The sequence below is a fragment of the Lacerta agilis genome, chromosome 9 (assembly GCF_009819535.1).
Source record: "Lacerta agilis isolate rLacAgi1 chromosome 9, rLacAgi1.pri, whole genome shotgun sequence".
Lineage (NCBI taxonomy): Eukaryota > Metazoa > Chordata > Lepidosauria > Squamata > Lacertidae > Lacerta > Lacerta agilis.
The window spans coordinates 21,184,011-21,201,074 of record NC_046320.1 but is presented as its reverse complement, the minus strand read 5'-3'; the positions used below and the strand labels follow the sequence as shown (position 1 = coordinate 21,201,074).

The 17,064-nt window shown below is 40.3% G+C and overlaps 1 long non-coding RNA gene across 1 annotated transcript; it reads right to left on the bottom strand.

Moving 5' to 3' along the window:
• Positions 1-6,422: 6,422 nt before the first annotated feature.
• Positions 6,423-15,210, bottom strand: LOC117052974. The gene is made up of 3 exons (XR_004427334.1): positions 15,108-15,210; positions 11,963-12,040; positions 6,423-6,480 (listed from the first exon to the last, which is right to left on the bottom strand). It is a non-coding gene; the product is annotated as an uncharacterized LOC117052974 (long non-coding RNA).
• Positions 15,211-17,064: the final 1,854 nt, after the last annotated feature.

Below are 17,064 nucleotides of genomic sequence, written 5' to 3'. Positions count from 1 at the left end.
CGTCAAAGTGCAAGTAGATAAATAGGTACCACTCCGGTGGGAAGGTAAACGGCATTTCTGTGCGCTTCTCTGGTTTGCCAGAAGCGGTTTAGTCATGCTGGCCACATGACCCGGAAATTGTACGCCGGCTCCCTCGGCATGTAGAGCGAGATGAGCGCCACAACCCTAGAGTCGTCCGCGACTGGACCTAATGGTCAGGGGTCCCTTTACCTTTACCTTAGTGCAACAAACCCACTTCAAAAATCAAAACAAAAACCCCCCCAGACTTTTTCCAGTTAGGAAAGTGATGGGGAAAGTGCTGGAATGAACAAATGATTAATGGAAACACTCTGCAAGCAAATTATGTTGCATGCAAGATGACTTCTCATTGTTGTATAACCACCTTGTAAACAAATCAGAACAAATGCTCAATAAAGACCAGAGATAGTCTCGCTGTCGCGTAAGCTTTGTGGAAGCAAGTTAAGACGAATACTGAATTAATAGGTCATCTGGAGGAGCCTGGTGGTGTGTGGAATAGAAATGAATCCCAGAAATTCAGACATTGAGGGAGTTGTAAAATGCCAAAGGGTTGTTCTGTCTAAATGATAAATATGTTTCTGTTTTTAAAAGTGTTCCCTCTAGGTCAGGCTTAGGCTGTAATTTTGATGAACAGAGTAGCTCTAATCTACACCTAAGTGCCAGGATAGTCAATCATCTTGGATAATACAGTCAACTTCCTTTAGAAAGCCCATGAATTTTGTTTCTATGCTGTTCATTTGCACTACTTGCAGTTGTGTAGTGAAAACATTTATAAAGGCCTCCAGCCCCAGGAGTTTAGAAGGCTTTTAAAGTACCTTTTTATTTCTTTATTCCATTATTCAATTCCCCTAAGTAGGCATATTCCTATAGAGTTTAAGCTTCAGTCTCTTGCAATATAAAACAAGAAGAATGAAGGCACTGCTGAGTCTAAAATATTAATAATACATAAAGGTTAGTGGAGCTAAACGTTCCTATAGGTGACTGGCAAACACTCTCCCTTTCTCGGAAGAAGATAACCTGCTAAAATCTAATTATTCGAGGGAGATATTTTTCATAATGCAATAAATAAAGAACATACAGTGCACACAACCCTTCATCTGCTGTTGCTGCCGGACCATCTCAATTTGTTTCAAAGTGGTGATTAGATGGGAATACCACACAAATTCCACTAAAGTTTAAGGATGGATGTGTAACATGATTGGAGGATTCTACCGACTGACACAAAATTCCAGCAGCATTCTTCTACGCCATTCCTCTGCATCAGACCTCTTACACTTTTTTGCTAAAATGAGAATTTCTGTTTTAACACTTGCATTGCTGCCATCATGAACTATTATCTCTCACAAAGTTCATTTAATAAAATACGTTTTACCCTTCTCTCATTTTTATAAACAAAAACAATGCACTCTTAATAGACTTCTTTTTCACAGGTGCATGGTAGTTTCAAAGTTAAAATACTAATGATTAGTATATCCTTTCCAGATTAAAAGCAATTTCAAAGTGAGGTGCGGCTTAATCCTTATTTATTCAGATGTGTTCATTACATTGTATTCATTATATTCATCAGGCCTTACCTGAAGGTAAGGCACAAGATTGCAGTATTCATTGTTCATGCATTGTTTTTCTTCCCAGAACTTAATAAGCCAGGAAAATCAAGGAAGTTCTCATTCTTAAAATATTTGGAAAAGGTAACTCTCATTTTTTTTATTTTTTTCCACTTCAAGCAACTGGAATTTGTGGGTATATAGCACATTGCTGATACTTAAGTAAAATGGAGGGGGAAAGGCTGGCACTGATCTCCTTATTTGGGAAATTTGACGTTACCTTGTGTACATAGGAGTAATGGAAGATAATGCAATAAATGTGCACAATACACTATTACTCATGCAGCAATGTGTTTCCATAAAACACATCATACAGATACAACCTTAGCAATATTTATCGTTATTTTTAACCCTGTTTCTCTACTTTTTCTAAAGGAAACAGGCATTCAGTAGGAACTAGTAGCTGGCATAGATATGGTGAAGCAGCGTTGAGTTACACATTCTTACATGACTGGAAAAATCCTGCAGCATTCCCTGTGTCCATTTAAAAAAAAATCGAACCTGATAATTCTGTCCCTTTACCTATCCCTATTACTGCTTAAAAATCTTATGAATGTCCATTCAGAAGCCAGTCCCAAAGTGTCCAGTGAAGCTTGCCCTATGGACAGTGTGCACAGGATTGCAACCTGAACATAATATATTCATAACTTTATATGACAGCTATTAAAGGCCTGTTACCCTGTTACGTCCTAATACAATTAATACTACTCATTCCTCCTTCACCAGAAAAATGAAGAGTACAATGGGCGGGGGGTGGGCGTGTAGATGAAGAGAATGGCAGGTGCTTCTACATAAGATATCAATACACACAAATCACAGATTCATGACTTAAATACCTATTTTGAGTGAGCCATTCATATTGCCAAGAGAGATTTCTCACCTATTTCACTCCTGAAACTGAGTGTATAATGTGCCCAAGACCCAGCAGTAAAAAAAACTGCTCTTGTAAAAACAAGAAAGAACTTCGACATTAGAGTTCTTCATATGACAAATTGTAATTCACCTGCCAATACAGATTAGAATCATATGGTTTTCCTCAGTACAGTATCATAAGCGGATGATGGGTGGACAACATGCTGAAGAGAATTTCTGTAGTGTCATCCTAAGCATCTTTACTTTGAAGGAAGTCCCGTTGACCGGTAATTTGATTTAGTTCCCCTTTAATCTGAGGCTCTTGTATGTGCCACAAAGGTTAAAAATTGTTTTCTTGGCCTATAACTCAATCAGTTTAAAATACATTTCTGCACCAGCTGTTGAAGAACCATAAGCACAGGTAAACTCTGCAAAATAGAACTTGTTTGTGACTGAAAATAAGGTGGCATTTTGATAGCCGGTGTTAAGGCAAGACTGATCTGTGTTTATCCTCATGTGCATGATTATCATTTGAATCCATGTGATGTTAGCTGACCTGCATTTTCTGCTAATGATAGATGCTCCTGTGCCAATTATATATTTTTCTTTTGTTCACCACCATATTTATATTTGATTATTCTATTTATATCCGCTGTCATGAGAATGCAATCCATTGCTATTTGAAACCTTGCTATGGCATTTGACGGAAACAAATAATCATAACTGGAACAATTTAACAATGGATTTACTCCTAGTAAGGACTGCTCTAGAATAGCAACAACAGAAGATGGCTATCTGTATGCTGATAGGGTGTTAAAGGGGTGACACTTGGGATAACCATTAAGCCACTTCTTTGAATGAGAGGGAACTTCTTATATCCTGATTGGGGCGCTGCATGCGGCTATTCACCTGTCTAGAACCATTTCTCAAGCAAATCACTTGCAGTGATGGACAGGCCAACAGAAGTACAAGAACCCCACTTTGTTCCTTCTGCCTGTATCTTCCTGACTGGCTCAATCCTTGTAGGGACAACTGTTTATATATTGTTCTTTATCTTGTTTTGTGATGTCACGTCTTGCTAGTTTGTCTGGCATTAGACTCATCCTTGGCAAACTTTACTACAACCATATTATGAAGTTTATTTAAAGCCTTTTACAGGAAAAATCAGTTCGTTTCACTGCAAGCCAAAATAAATGCATGTGCCACTTGAGGGGGGTGATTTGTTTACATACCTCCTTGTCTATCACAGCAAGTTCTGAATCAGATTTACATATAACTGAAGCAGGGCGTCTTGTATTAGTCAACAGGCAGGTTTCCTTTGGGGAGTAAAAGGAGTTTCAAGTTTATCTTCATATAGGATCACCCAACAGTATGTGCAAGAGTTTACTACCAGAATTACAGTACTGTATATTAGAATACATAGACGGCAATAGTTACCCCTATAAAATTCCCCTCTTCAATTTCATATAATGTTTCAGGGGTTAAAATTGTTGCATCATCTATAACGATTTTGAGTTTGCCAGACAACAACAAATAGCATTCCGTTGCTACGTGTCCTTGACTGATAATGATTGTCCCGGCTTCATACCTGTTTTGAAAATATAACAACATCAACAGAAATTACTGCAGGTAAAATAAAGGGATGTTTGTGCAGCTATTAGTAGTTTGCTGACCAAAATGAAAACCTTCATTAAGGCGTGAATATTGTTTAAAAAAATATTTATTATCCTATCAGTGGCTCTTCCTAACCACAGAACTATCTTAGAGTGCAAATAAAAGAATAAAAATTATTAGCCTTCTCACTAATGAAGCAATCTAATGACCACTTACTGTTGGTATATCATTGATTTTAATAAGACTTCTTCTGGTAGGCATTTTTATATCAGCCAAATGAAGAAGTATATTGCTGTGGGACATTTTCAGGTGGGAGACTCTGCGTGTGTGTGTGTGTGTGTATCAGACCACTTACAGGGCCACTTACAGACCCCTGGAAGCCTGCATAAACCTCACTGACACTATCCATAGGCTGCTCCCACAACACCAGCATCTACATCACTACTGGTGGTAGTAGTGACTATATTGGTTAAGAACTAAAATCAACAGGCCCCAGTACAAATTTGTAACACAGTTCTGCATCAGCAACTCGCTGTTCAGAGTTACTATTCTTTCTTTCTTTGGCGATCGCTCATAGCCAAGTAAGATTGTCTTCCGTGAACATAGTCTTAACAGTGTGTAAGACTGTAGAGGCCAATTCTGGATCCACATATCCTTCCACAGTGGGGACATAGGTTTCTGGGCGGGAGTTGATCATGGTGAGGATTTGCCAAACGTGCCTTCCTCTTAGCACGTTTCTCCCTTGCGTCCTGAGTTTGTGCCTCTTCAAAGCTCATGATGCCCTTGGTAGAGGCTATTCTCCAACTGGAGCGCTCGCAGGCCAGTGTTTCCCAATTATCTGTGCTTATACTGCATTTTTTAAGTTTTGCCTTGAGAGTGTCTTTGAACCTCTTTTGTTATCCACCAACCTTTTAGCTTTCCATTCTTAAGTTGGGAATAGAGTAGTTGCTTTGGAAGACGATAATCAGGCATCCAAACAACATGACCAGTCCAGTGAGGTTGACATTGAAGAATCATTTCTTTGACACTGGTGATCTTTGCTTCTTCCAATACACTGACATTAGCTCAGAGTTGCTATTAACTATACATAAAAATCCACAAGCATAATTCAGTCCTAGTTTTTTCCTTCACTGTAATGGACTTTCAGTTCAGCCTGAGTCACTCTAGAACCTGATAAAGTGTTCCCAGACCCTCTTCCCATATGCTTGGTAGGTACTGGAAATGGAGAATTCATAAATTTTATCAAGTCCCATTCTCTCTTTCTTTCTGACAGACCCTCCTTGTTCCTGACTGAATCCTGGGAATAATTCGTAACCAATTTATGCAATTTAAGAAATAGAATGGCTAAAAATAGCACCCCTGAAATTTCTTGGATATGTGAGTTTATACAAGTCACTTTCAATTGCTGGGTCTTGTTTACAAAGGCAATGCTGCAAGAATGGCAGACGCAGTTTTACTGCTTTGTAAACATTTTTTTTTTTAGTGTGTACAGTTATGCAGTGCGGTGCAGATTGAATTAAAAAGATACACCTTTGGAGAGAACTTATTGGGTAGTGTTGATGAGGTCATGAATCTCCACTCCCCACCCTATTCCTCAAGCAGGTTTGCAAGACTTTTCAAATAATGCATGTTTCTTTAAAAAATAAATGAATGATGAACAGATAAACATATAGGTATATGGAATGGGCTTTTCTTTTTTTAGAGAAGACAGACTATCTGAATATGAATGACAAATCAGCGATTTGTGCCATGGATATGCGTGTCTATCATGCAAATTACAAAACTAGGCTCACAGCACATGTGCAGAGCCTGCCGTGGCTTGTATCTCCTTAAGCAACATCTGTCTTCACCCCAACATTTTTCTGTGTATAGAATGAGGATGATTATTTCCCTTGTTCAATGAAGTGTGGCAAGAATTAAAGAGCTTGATTCGCATTTTACACAGTAAGGGCCGTAAAGCTTGCAATTTTAATGCAGCTTTGTAAATTATTCTGTGAGAGCAGCAGTTCCTATTAACTAAATTGGGTTTTGCTTTATTTTGTCTTAGTCACCAAAGGTCCAGAAGCTCTCCATTAGAAGACTCCTTGTTGAAATCATAGAATACCAGAGAAGAATTATGTAGCTTCCACTTGTCAATATTTTATTTTAACGGGGCAGGGCATTTCTGAAGTATGATAAATATTTAATCAAAAGGATTTCAGCCTTGTTGAAAAATGTTCACCTTCTGACCCAGCTTTCTGATGGAAGCTTATGGAATGGATCCCATCCTCAATACACAAGTAGCGCCCAGACTTCTTACTTACTCTTGGTAGATGAAAGCTTGGCACAGCTGGAGTTGTGTTTTGCTAGGCAAGCACTGAAAGGCTCTGTTTGTCTTCAAACATGCTTGTATCTGGAAGAAGAGCATATTTTATACTTAAAAGCTGGGCTTGTGGACACTGCTGGATTAACTGTGTGCTACGCATGCAACACTAGAAGCTTTCTGTCATGAAGACCGTGGTTCAATTTATAGGATAACCAGCATCATATAACCAACATGCTTAAGTCTACTTACTACATGAAGGGGTTAACACCATAGAGTAGGTAAGCTGTCTTGCCATTTTTAAATGATAGCTCACTCCCACCCACCTTGGGAGGAACTAGGTAATCAGGCCTATTATTTTTCCCTAGTCTACATGAGAAATGTAACATATAAAGAGGACTGAGTTGGTTGCTCCAAGCTGAGACAACATAGTTCTTACAAGCCACTCTTGAATTCCTAGAACAATCATTTATGAACTTCCACCACTGTAACTAAGCCAAGTTTTATTGCCTGTGCAACTGTTTCTGAATGCTGTATGGAAAAGCACCTGAAACTGAGCTTTGAAGAGTTTGTAAATAAACCATTTTTAACTTCCCTAATAGGGAATTTTGGAAGGTCATATTTTAAGGTCTAACAGCCTATATTATCTGAAGAAGTGTGCATGCATACGAAAGCTCATACCAAGAACAAACTTAGTTAGTCTCTAAGGTGCTACTGGAAGGAATTTTTTTATTTTATTTTGTTTTGACTATGGCAGACTAACACGGCTACCTACCTGTAACTGAGCCTATATTTCCACATTTTAGTTTGCTGTCTATTTTGTGATTTTAAATCTTTGCTGGGGTTCTCTCATCAAATATCACTTGCCCCAAACTTGGATCTTGGCATACAGGAATTCTCCTTTTTATATTTTGGTTTTTTCCTTGCAGCAGGCACAATTCAGACATGAACTACACTTTAGCATTTCAAGAATGAGCCACAAAGAGCATTAGGCTTGCACTTCCAAGTCTTCATTCAGACATGAGGGAGGTGTTTTATTTTGCTCCCACAGAGCGAGGCAGGTCAGTTATTGCAGCACCAAAGAAAGTTTCTTGTGAACAACTTGCTGCAGCAGGGACTAGAAGTGAATTGCGGCCTTTTGAGCCTCTGATTACAGTCCACTCTGTTGCAGAGAGCTAGAGACAAGACCCAGCCTTCTGTCCCAGAGAGATGGGCACTTTTTCTGTGCTCCAACTACTGCACTCCCTGTGCTATCATACTAGGAGGAACTTGGTTCCTCAAAGCCTGAAGGAAGCTGCTGATGAGAGTATTGGTTCTAGTTCTTTCAATCCTACTGCTGTGGGGTATAGTTCAGTGTTCTGCTAGCCACCTCAGGTTTAGGAAACCTCTAATCACCAACATAAACTGTGCTCAGCTGGTAGCACTATAATCTCTGACTCAGTGTCCTGGTCATTACTGGACTCTGTGATCCACCATCATGTAAGTCACACCTGCTGAAATTATATTTTCTATACAACTGTTAAAAACCTTATCTGCCCACATTACTCTCCCAATGGCGGTATTCTCTTTTAACTTTGAATCTCACTATTTATCCTCACAGCATTTATGTAGAGTAAAGGAATATCGGGTACTTCCATTGACAGAGGGAACGTTGAGGCAAGAATTATAGAATATGCAAGCGCATTGGATTTAAATGAGTTGAAGTTCCAGATTTGTCCCCCAGATGATACTGAGCTGCCAAATCCTTAATTGTACACCAAAACCACTCATTTTAATGGGGCAAGGACCAGTCGTATGTACAGTGATCCCCTTATCATTCAAACCCTTGTTGTCGCTCTTATTCTTGCCTGTCAAAAAAATTTCAATAACACTGTCTCCAATTCAGTTTCCCCATTCTAGGACTGAGCTTCTATGCCTTATGAGGAACGGCTTAGGGAGCTGGGTATGTTTAGCCTGGAGAAGAGAAGGTTAAGGGGTGATATGATAGCCATGTTCAAATATATAAAAGGATGTCATATGGAGGAGGGTGAAAGGTTGTTTTCTGCTGCTCCAGAGAAGCAGACATGGAGCAATGGATTCAAACTACAAGAAAGAAGATTCCACCTAAACATTAGGAAGCACTTCCTGACAGTGAGAGCTGTTCGGCAGTGGAATTTGCTACCAAGGAGTGTGGTGGAGTCTCCTTCTTTGGAGGTCTTTAAGCGGAGGCTTGACAGCCATCTGTCAGGAATGCTTTGATGGTGTTTCCTGCTTGGCAGGGGGTTGGACTGGATGGCCCTTGTGGTCTCTTCCAACTCTATGATTCTATGATTCTACTTGCAATCTAAGTTTACCAGCTGAGCTTCCATCTCATGTGCCTCTGCTCATGTGCCAAAACAGCTGTCCATGCCCCACCACCACCACCTCAGCCTGCCTGGCTAAATATACTTGTTTTTCACATCCCCTTTTTCTATTGACCATAGGCTACCCTTCCCCTTAACTATAGTTTAGAACATTCTCTCCAACTATGTGCTACAAGATTGTTGATGGGGAGGGGTAAGAAGCTGGTGTTGAGTCATGTAGTAACGCCATTAGTGTCATCCCCTATGCTCTGTTTAAAATGTCATTTCTGAACTCTGGAGATTGCTTAATAATTTGTGGCGTATGGTAGGGCTCACATTTCCTTCTTTCTTCTTCTTTAAGCTTCAAGGAATATCACAATGTGATAAGCAAAAAAAGATCGCTTAGTATGCATCTAACCAGGCAGAAACCAAGGTTAAAATCTGTCCAGCCTTGCAACTACCATAATTATTCAAAGGGTGGCAACCTACCCTGTTCTGGTTGTGAGCCACTCTATCCCTCTTCTGACTTCTGCTTGCCTCCTGCACCTGGTAGCAGGGCCGGCCCTCCCATGAGGCAAGGTGGGGGGTAACAGGGGCAGCAGATCCAGCCTCCAGGGAACACATCCAATGTAGATCTTCACTCCCCACACACCCTGTTCCTAATGAAGAACTTCATTCCACACCCACCCCTTCTTCCCTGGTGGGTGCATGACTCTTTGTTAGCCTCATGTGCCAGAATGTATTGTGCTGGCCCTGCCTGGGAGGTTCCAGGGTGGAAAGCAAGTGGCAGTGGGCAACTGGTTTACAAGAGTGGCTGGGGAAACCCAGCCAGATGGGCGGGTTATAAATAAATTATCATCATCATCATCATCTTATCATTATCATCATTATTATACAGTTTTAGAAAAAAATTAAATAACTGCATTAGCAACTATCAGTTGATGTTTTGTTATTGCTGATAAAGGTACGCACAACTATTTATATAAAACATGTTTAATGAGTCAAAGAAACACACCATATCTGGCATAGGATCTGATGCGAAAAGACATCTTAGGTTGTTGATTGCTGCCTTAATAAACAAAGCAACACTTGGTTACACAACTTTAAGAGGTAGAAAGTTTTGTCAATATTTGTCAGATGCCTTGCAATGAGACTTGCATTTACAAAAAAGCTTTTTATATTGAAACACTTAAACAAACAAAAAAAATCTATGAGCTCTAAAAGCCTGTTTATTTTACAGATAGCTAACAAAATGTTTCTTTGTACATTAGCATGTGACAGGTGATTATGCAGCTTGCTTATGGATGAAGAGCTAAAACTATAACTTCCCCATAGAACTCCTTAGAGGATGGAGAGGATAAAGATGCCCACCACATATTAAATTTGAACCCTACATTTTCATAGCTATCTATATTAGACAAGGGATGAGGGTGGCGCTGTGGGTTAAACCACAGAGCCTAGGGCTTGCCAATCAGAAGGTTGGCTGTTCGAATCCCCACGATGGGGTGAGCTCCCGTTGTTCGGTCCCTGCTCCTGCCAACCTAGCAGTTCGAAAGCACAAAGTGCAAGTAGATAAATAGGTACCGCTCTGGCAGGAAGGTAAATGGTGTTTCCTTGTGCTGCTCTGGTTTGCCAGAAGCAGTTTAGTCACAGTGGCGTAGGGAGCTGCTTTGCCACCCAGAGCGGCAAACGCGGGGGCACCCCCTGGGGTCAGGGTGCCGCTCCCTAGTGCACGCATGCACCGTGATGTCACAACACATGCGCAGTCCAGCCAAGATGCCGGGTGCAAGCAGCCAGTACCCCTTCCGTGCAGGCGCGGCGGTGGCAACTTTTAAGGCTGCAGCGCGCAAGCAGCAGCACAGATGCCAGTCTGTGCTGCTGCTCACATGCTGCAGCCTTAAAATTTGCCACCGCCACGCCCGCACAGAAGGGGTACCAGCCGCACGCACCCGGCATCTTGGGTGGAGTGCACATGCCCGTACTGTACTGCTCATGTCCGTACTGTACTGCGCAGGTCCGTCTCTACTGCTGCTCGTGTGCTGCAGCCTTAAAAGTTGCCGCCATCGCATGGAAGGGGTGCTGGGTGGCGCCGTGGGAGTGGGGTGGTGGTGCTGAGTGTCACCCTCCCCCCAGGTTGGCACCTGGGGCGCTCCGCCCCCTTTGCCCCCCCCCCCAGTATGCCACTGCTTAGTCATGCTGGCCACAAGACCCAGGCTCCCTTGGCCAGTAAAGCGAGATAAGCGCCGCAACCCCAGAGTCGTCTGTGACTGGACCTAATGGTCAGGGGTCCCTTTACCTTTACCCTTTATATTAGACAAACACTGGAAATTATCTGTTAGAAACAGAAATAACTAAAGGCTGCATTTGGCTAAAGACTGTCTCTTACCTTTCTCAAGAGGACTATGTTTTCTAGTGTCTCTAACATAAGTATGTGGCCAGAGTGGTTCTCCGTCTTGACATACTACTTTGGAAGCTTGTCCTGCAGGATGCTGATTTTAGGTCTGCATTCCTAAGCACATTTATGTTGATGTAAGATTTTGATTCCACTGGCTGTACAGTGGTACCTTTGTTCCTGAACAGCTTGGCTCCAAAACAAATTGGCTTCCGAATGCCACAGATCCAAAAGTGAGTGTTCCGGTTTGCAAACGTTTTTCGGAAGCCGAATGTCCGATGCGGCTTCCGATTGAGTTTTTGAATCATTTGTGAAGTCGAAGAGACTCCCAGAATGGATTAAGTTCGAGAACCAAGGTACCACTGTATTATTATCTTTAATTACAAAATGTTTGTCAGCTTCCAACTACTTAACCAATACCTGATCCTGTAATTGGTTTACCACTGCCAGGGATGTATGTGTTATCAACTGCTATTGGGTGGGGAAACTTTTTGTTCTTTTAACATTGACATTTAACTTTTGTTAAAATGACAGCTACCTATTTGGGGATTTGGGTGCAAAATGAGAGAGAACTTTTTTTTAAAAAAAAAAAGTATAAATATTGTAAACAAACAGTACTGTGGCTAAATATTTACACAAAAGCAATAATTACAAATATAAGATGATAAATTCAGCACATGCCTTTGGCATATGAATGCTTCCAAATTTTATTTATTCATTTATTATTTGCATTTTCAGCCTGTCATTCCACTAAAACATTGCAAAGTAATGTGCAATTAAAATAATAAAATAATACCACAAAACGACTAATATCAATATTATCATATGATGACAGTACATCGTATTTCTTTTCTCTCACCTTTAGAATGTCTTCCTGCCTTCTTTGGTTTGGGCAAATATGTAACAGACGCTTAAGCTTTTCGAAACCTTTCTTTGGCTACACAAAGAAAATGTACACATTATCCAATAGCCTTTTCATTGACTGTAGCCTAGCTATTCCCTAGTTACTTATACACACAGTATAAAGGCATTCATTGCAGTCATGGGTATCTCTTTCCCATGCTCAGTGGCACCTTACTGGAAGGAATTTTTTAATTGATTTTTTATTTTTTTATTTTGTTTCGGCTACGGCAGACCAACATAGCTACCTACCTGTTTAGAGACATAATTTAGAGACAGGATGTATTCCACATATATAACAGACTTCTGCATTTCTTAGAAGTAACAATGAACATACCCAAACAAGCATGCCTAGAACCAAAGTCTACTGTGAAAGACTTGTGAAACAACTTTGAGAGCAAAATTGCTCTATCTGTAGCAAACATGATCCCACAATTAGCCTAGAACCCCTTGGAGAGCGGAGAGCACCATCCAGTTGCAGCCTATGGGATATGTATTTTTTTTATTTTTTTAAAACTATTGTTCTTGGAGCATTCTTGTTCTTTAAGAGAGTGTAAGGTTTCTGTAGTGGCTTCTCACGAGTAAAGAGTCCTGACTCCAGATCCTCTTATTTACATGATTTATTGTACAACTATATACATTGCAGAGCTCAAAAGTCCGTGACCATCTTAGTCACTCTCAGATCCTGGAAGTGGCGCTTTTTGAGAGCGCCCCCAACAAAAGAACTTGGGCACCCCAAGTCTCCTCCTCTCATCCCTACGTTTCATTCCTCACGCAATTGGGGTGACGGAACTGCCGTTGCCCCCTCCTCCACTGAGCCGCTTGGTCGGTGTTGGGAACCTGGAGCATCCCACAGCCCCTTCCCCACGGAGCTCCCTTCCTGCCTGTTGCTCCCGCAGGATGTCTCCCTGCTGCTCCGGTGGTCTTGGGAACCTTCAGCCTCGCAGAGCCCTTCCACCACCCCGCTGGGCTCTGGCGGTTCCCTGTTTTGTTTTTGTTTGCTTGACAGGGGTGCTCCCCATGAGTCCAAGGTGATTCTCAGGTGTGCTTGGTGGATGTGCTCAACTCTCCACAAGCAGGGAAAGACCCAAGTCTCCTTAGGTGAGAAATGAGGAGACAATGTTTGTATTGTTCCAGGTGAGTGGTGGGTCATTTTATAAATATATTCTTGCTCCCTTATTGGATTGGTCTTCAGTGGACCTATTTGCATATACATGGTGATTGGTTGCTGAATACTCAGGGTTTTATTGAATTGAAAACTGATTGGGTGGACTGATGTGGTGGGTACAAGAAGAAAGTGGTTGTTGAGTGACTGGGTATGATAGCATGGTTCCTGAATTTCTGATTGTATTACATGCCTTTTTGTAGTATTTATTATTATTATTTTGATAAATACGAATTATGTTGCATTTTGATGTATTTGGATATTTATGAGTTGCTTTTATGGGGTTGTTTTTGTACCTTATTTTGGTTTAATTGCATTGCTTAAAATGTTTTTAATAAAAAAAAATATAAATCACTTAAAGATTTATTTTGAATATAGAACAGCATAGAAGTTAAATAAAAACAAAAACATACACATAAAATAACAACCAATAACAGATTAAGATAATAGTAGCATATACAGTAACTAGAATGGAGGAGGCACAAGTGGATTGCAAAGCCCAAGTAAATAAAAACTGGTTTTAACAAGGGCCAAAAACATAACACTTATGCTGTGTAATGTGGCAAATGGAGCTGGAAGTTCTTTTTGCTCATGCAATGGGCTCTCTGGATCCAACTCATTGTTTACTAGAAACACATCCAATTTTAGGTTTCACCCTACATTATTCTAATCACTCTGTTCCAAATAAAAACTTGATGTCCTTAACTTTTTCCAGTAAAGAACTTAGTCCTGACATTAATAATATCAAAATAAAACAACTCTGTAACTCTTCGGACTTAAGAGAAGGATAGTAATTTTCTGAATAAGTACACTCTAATCAAAAGCAACATTTTCCACTTTAAAGAATAAAATAAAAATGTTAACAGTATTACACCTCATCTGTTAATGTTCATTATAAAAGTGCTATATTAATAGTGTCAAATCATTTGATTTGCTCTGCCAGAAAAATAAGTGCTTTGGATGGGGCATGCCAGCCAGCAATAGGCAATGGGCATGACATTACAAAATATTATGTTCCGCGCAAATGCTTACAACTGAGAAACGATCCCCTAAATAGCATTTGGCACCATTACTTCCACTTTGCAGGTAGGGAAATATGGCTGAGTTCATGATCTGCCACTTGGGTCAGTCAATGGCAGAAGATAGAATGGAAATCCAGTTTTTCTGGGTACATATCCAACATTCAGGGTAATGAGTCATGCTGACTTCAAACCTAGAGATGTGCTAGGTAACTTCAAGCTATTTAAAGTGTAAACACATTGTAATAATAATAATAATAATAATAATAATAATAATAATAATAATAATAATAATATCATTTATACCCCACCCATCTGGCTGGGTTTCCCCAGCCACTCTGGGCAGCTCCCAACCGAACACTAAAAACAGAAGAATCTGAAGAAGTGTGCATGCACACGAAAGCTCATACCAAGAACAAACTCAGTTGGTCTCTAAGGTGCTACTGGAAAGAATTTCCTATTTTGTTTCGACTAAAAACAGAATAAAACTTCAAACATTAAAAACTTCCCAAAACAGGGCTCTGCAGTTCATTGTATCCCCCCCTCCCCAACTACACACAATGTAGGAATAATTTTATTTGAACATTATTTAAACCTAACAGAATTCTTCACATAGAAATAAACATGTATGGGTATAGAATGTGGCCCATTGCACCCCAAATTGTATTCTGTACCCCAGCTCAGCTCTGAATTGCCCCAGTAATAACAGCACCAGATAGAACACATTTCAAGTTTTCCAAGCAATTCACACACATATATGATCTAAGTACTCCTTACAAGAGTATTGAAGCACAGGGCAGTATTACCATCCTCATATTATAAATGGATGGCAGACTGATTACGGTTAGCAGGCAAGAGACACAGCAACCAGGCTTTTAGAGATTTAAGGACTCATGAAACATTAAAAAAAAAATACTCACAAATTGTTTTTTAGAATAATCACTGACATTGAACAAGTAGTCACTTTTGAAGTTCATCTGCCTCTCCAGGTAAAATGTTGCCCATTGCACTGCCTGACTCCTTTCAATATATCTGCACAAGAAAAAAAAAAAGTGTGGCATTAGCTATTCTGGAGTAAAGAGCTTACACAATATTTATCTGTTTTTATTCTGATCTAGCCCTTTCTCAAAAGACATCGTGGTTTGCATGTCAGTATACTTTTCTTTTTTTAAAAAAAAGTTTATAATTATTGAGAGCAGCAAAAAATTTCCCTGTGTTAATCAAGATAAATAAATGGTACTTACAATGGCTAAAATAAGGTGAGGATAAAGCAATACTTAAATAAGGCAGATACAAAGATACAGGGCTCATGTGCTAACTTGGTAAATTATAAGGAAGTTATTTAAACCATAGTGAAAAAGCGTACAATTGAAGCAACTTTTGAATATTCTGAAACACCTGTATTTAATCAGTAATTTTAATGTTTCATTGTGAATTTTTATAACTGCTTAGAGTTTCTAACAATCAAGCATTATATAAAATTTGTTAAATAAATAAAACAAAAAAAAAATACCAGTACATTCTTGCTTGTTGTTAGCCCCCCCCCCCCAGGCTTCACCCTCTTTTCATGTTGGTAAAATTGCCAGAACAAGTATGTTTTACTGTCAGTTCTGTAAATATCAAATTCTTCTAACTAAAACCAACTATTGAGCTGATTTCAGTCTACAGAGTGTTCAAACTTTTAAAACTTTCAATTTAACAGATTATTTTCAACTGGCATTTTGTTAGTCCGTCTTATTCAGTAAGAAAGGCAGTGTCAGTGTGTGAAACACTTGTTCAGCCAGTGTGGTGTAGTGGTTAAGAGCGGTAGACTCGTAATCTGGGGAACCGGGTTCGTGTCTCCGCTCCTCCACATGCAGCTGCTGGGTGACCTTGGGCTGGTCACACTTCTCTGAAGTCTCTCAGCCCCACTCACCTCACAGAGTGTTTGTTGTGGGGGAGGAAGGGAAAGGAGAATGTTAGCCGCTTTGAGACTCCTTCGGGTAGTGAAAAGCGGGATATCAAATCCAAACTCTTCTTCTTGCATCTCAGTAATTTGTACATTAAACAAACAAACAAACTTTGACAGTGGTACCTTGGTTGTCGAACGGCTTGGCTCCCAAACAAATCGGCTCCTGAATGCCGCAAACCCGCAAGTGAGTGTTCCGGTTTGCGAACGTTTTTTGGAAGTCGAACGTCCGATGCAGCTTACGCAGCTTTTGATTGAGTGCAGGAAGCTCCTGCAGCCAATCAGAAGCCACACCTTGGTTTTCAAACGGTTCCGGGAGTTGAATGGACTCCCAGATTGGATTAAGTTTGACAACCAAGGTACCACTGTAGTTTCATATTAAGCAAAGCACTGAAGAACCAGTGTCAATGCACAGCCAGCGTGTAATAGTAACAAAGCAGTAGCATGCAAGCTTCACACTATTTTGGGGTCCCATAAGGACTCCTTTGACATCCATGCTGCAATTCCCTGGGAAGAACTACTAGTTGTAGAAGCAAGGAGAAGAGGAAGGCTGGGGTCAGCGAAGCATCCCTGAATATTACTTAAAAGAGCCATCAGACTGCATTCCTCTGTACACTTGCTTTAGAATAAGCATTGGTGAACTCAGCAGGATCTTCTTTTTAGTTAAACAAGCATAAATTTCACTAATTAGAGACTAATTTAATATGGTAGGGAACAAAGTTCTGCAGGCAGCAATGCACATGACATTTAATCCGAGGTACATTATTCCTGCCCACCTAGCAGTTTGAAAGCACGTCAAAGTAGATATCAAATAAATAATATCAAAGTAGATAAATAGGTACCGCTCCAGCGGGAAGGTAAACGACGTTTCTGTGCGCTGCTCTGGTTCGCCAGAAGCGGCTTAGTCATGCTGGCCACATGACCCGGAA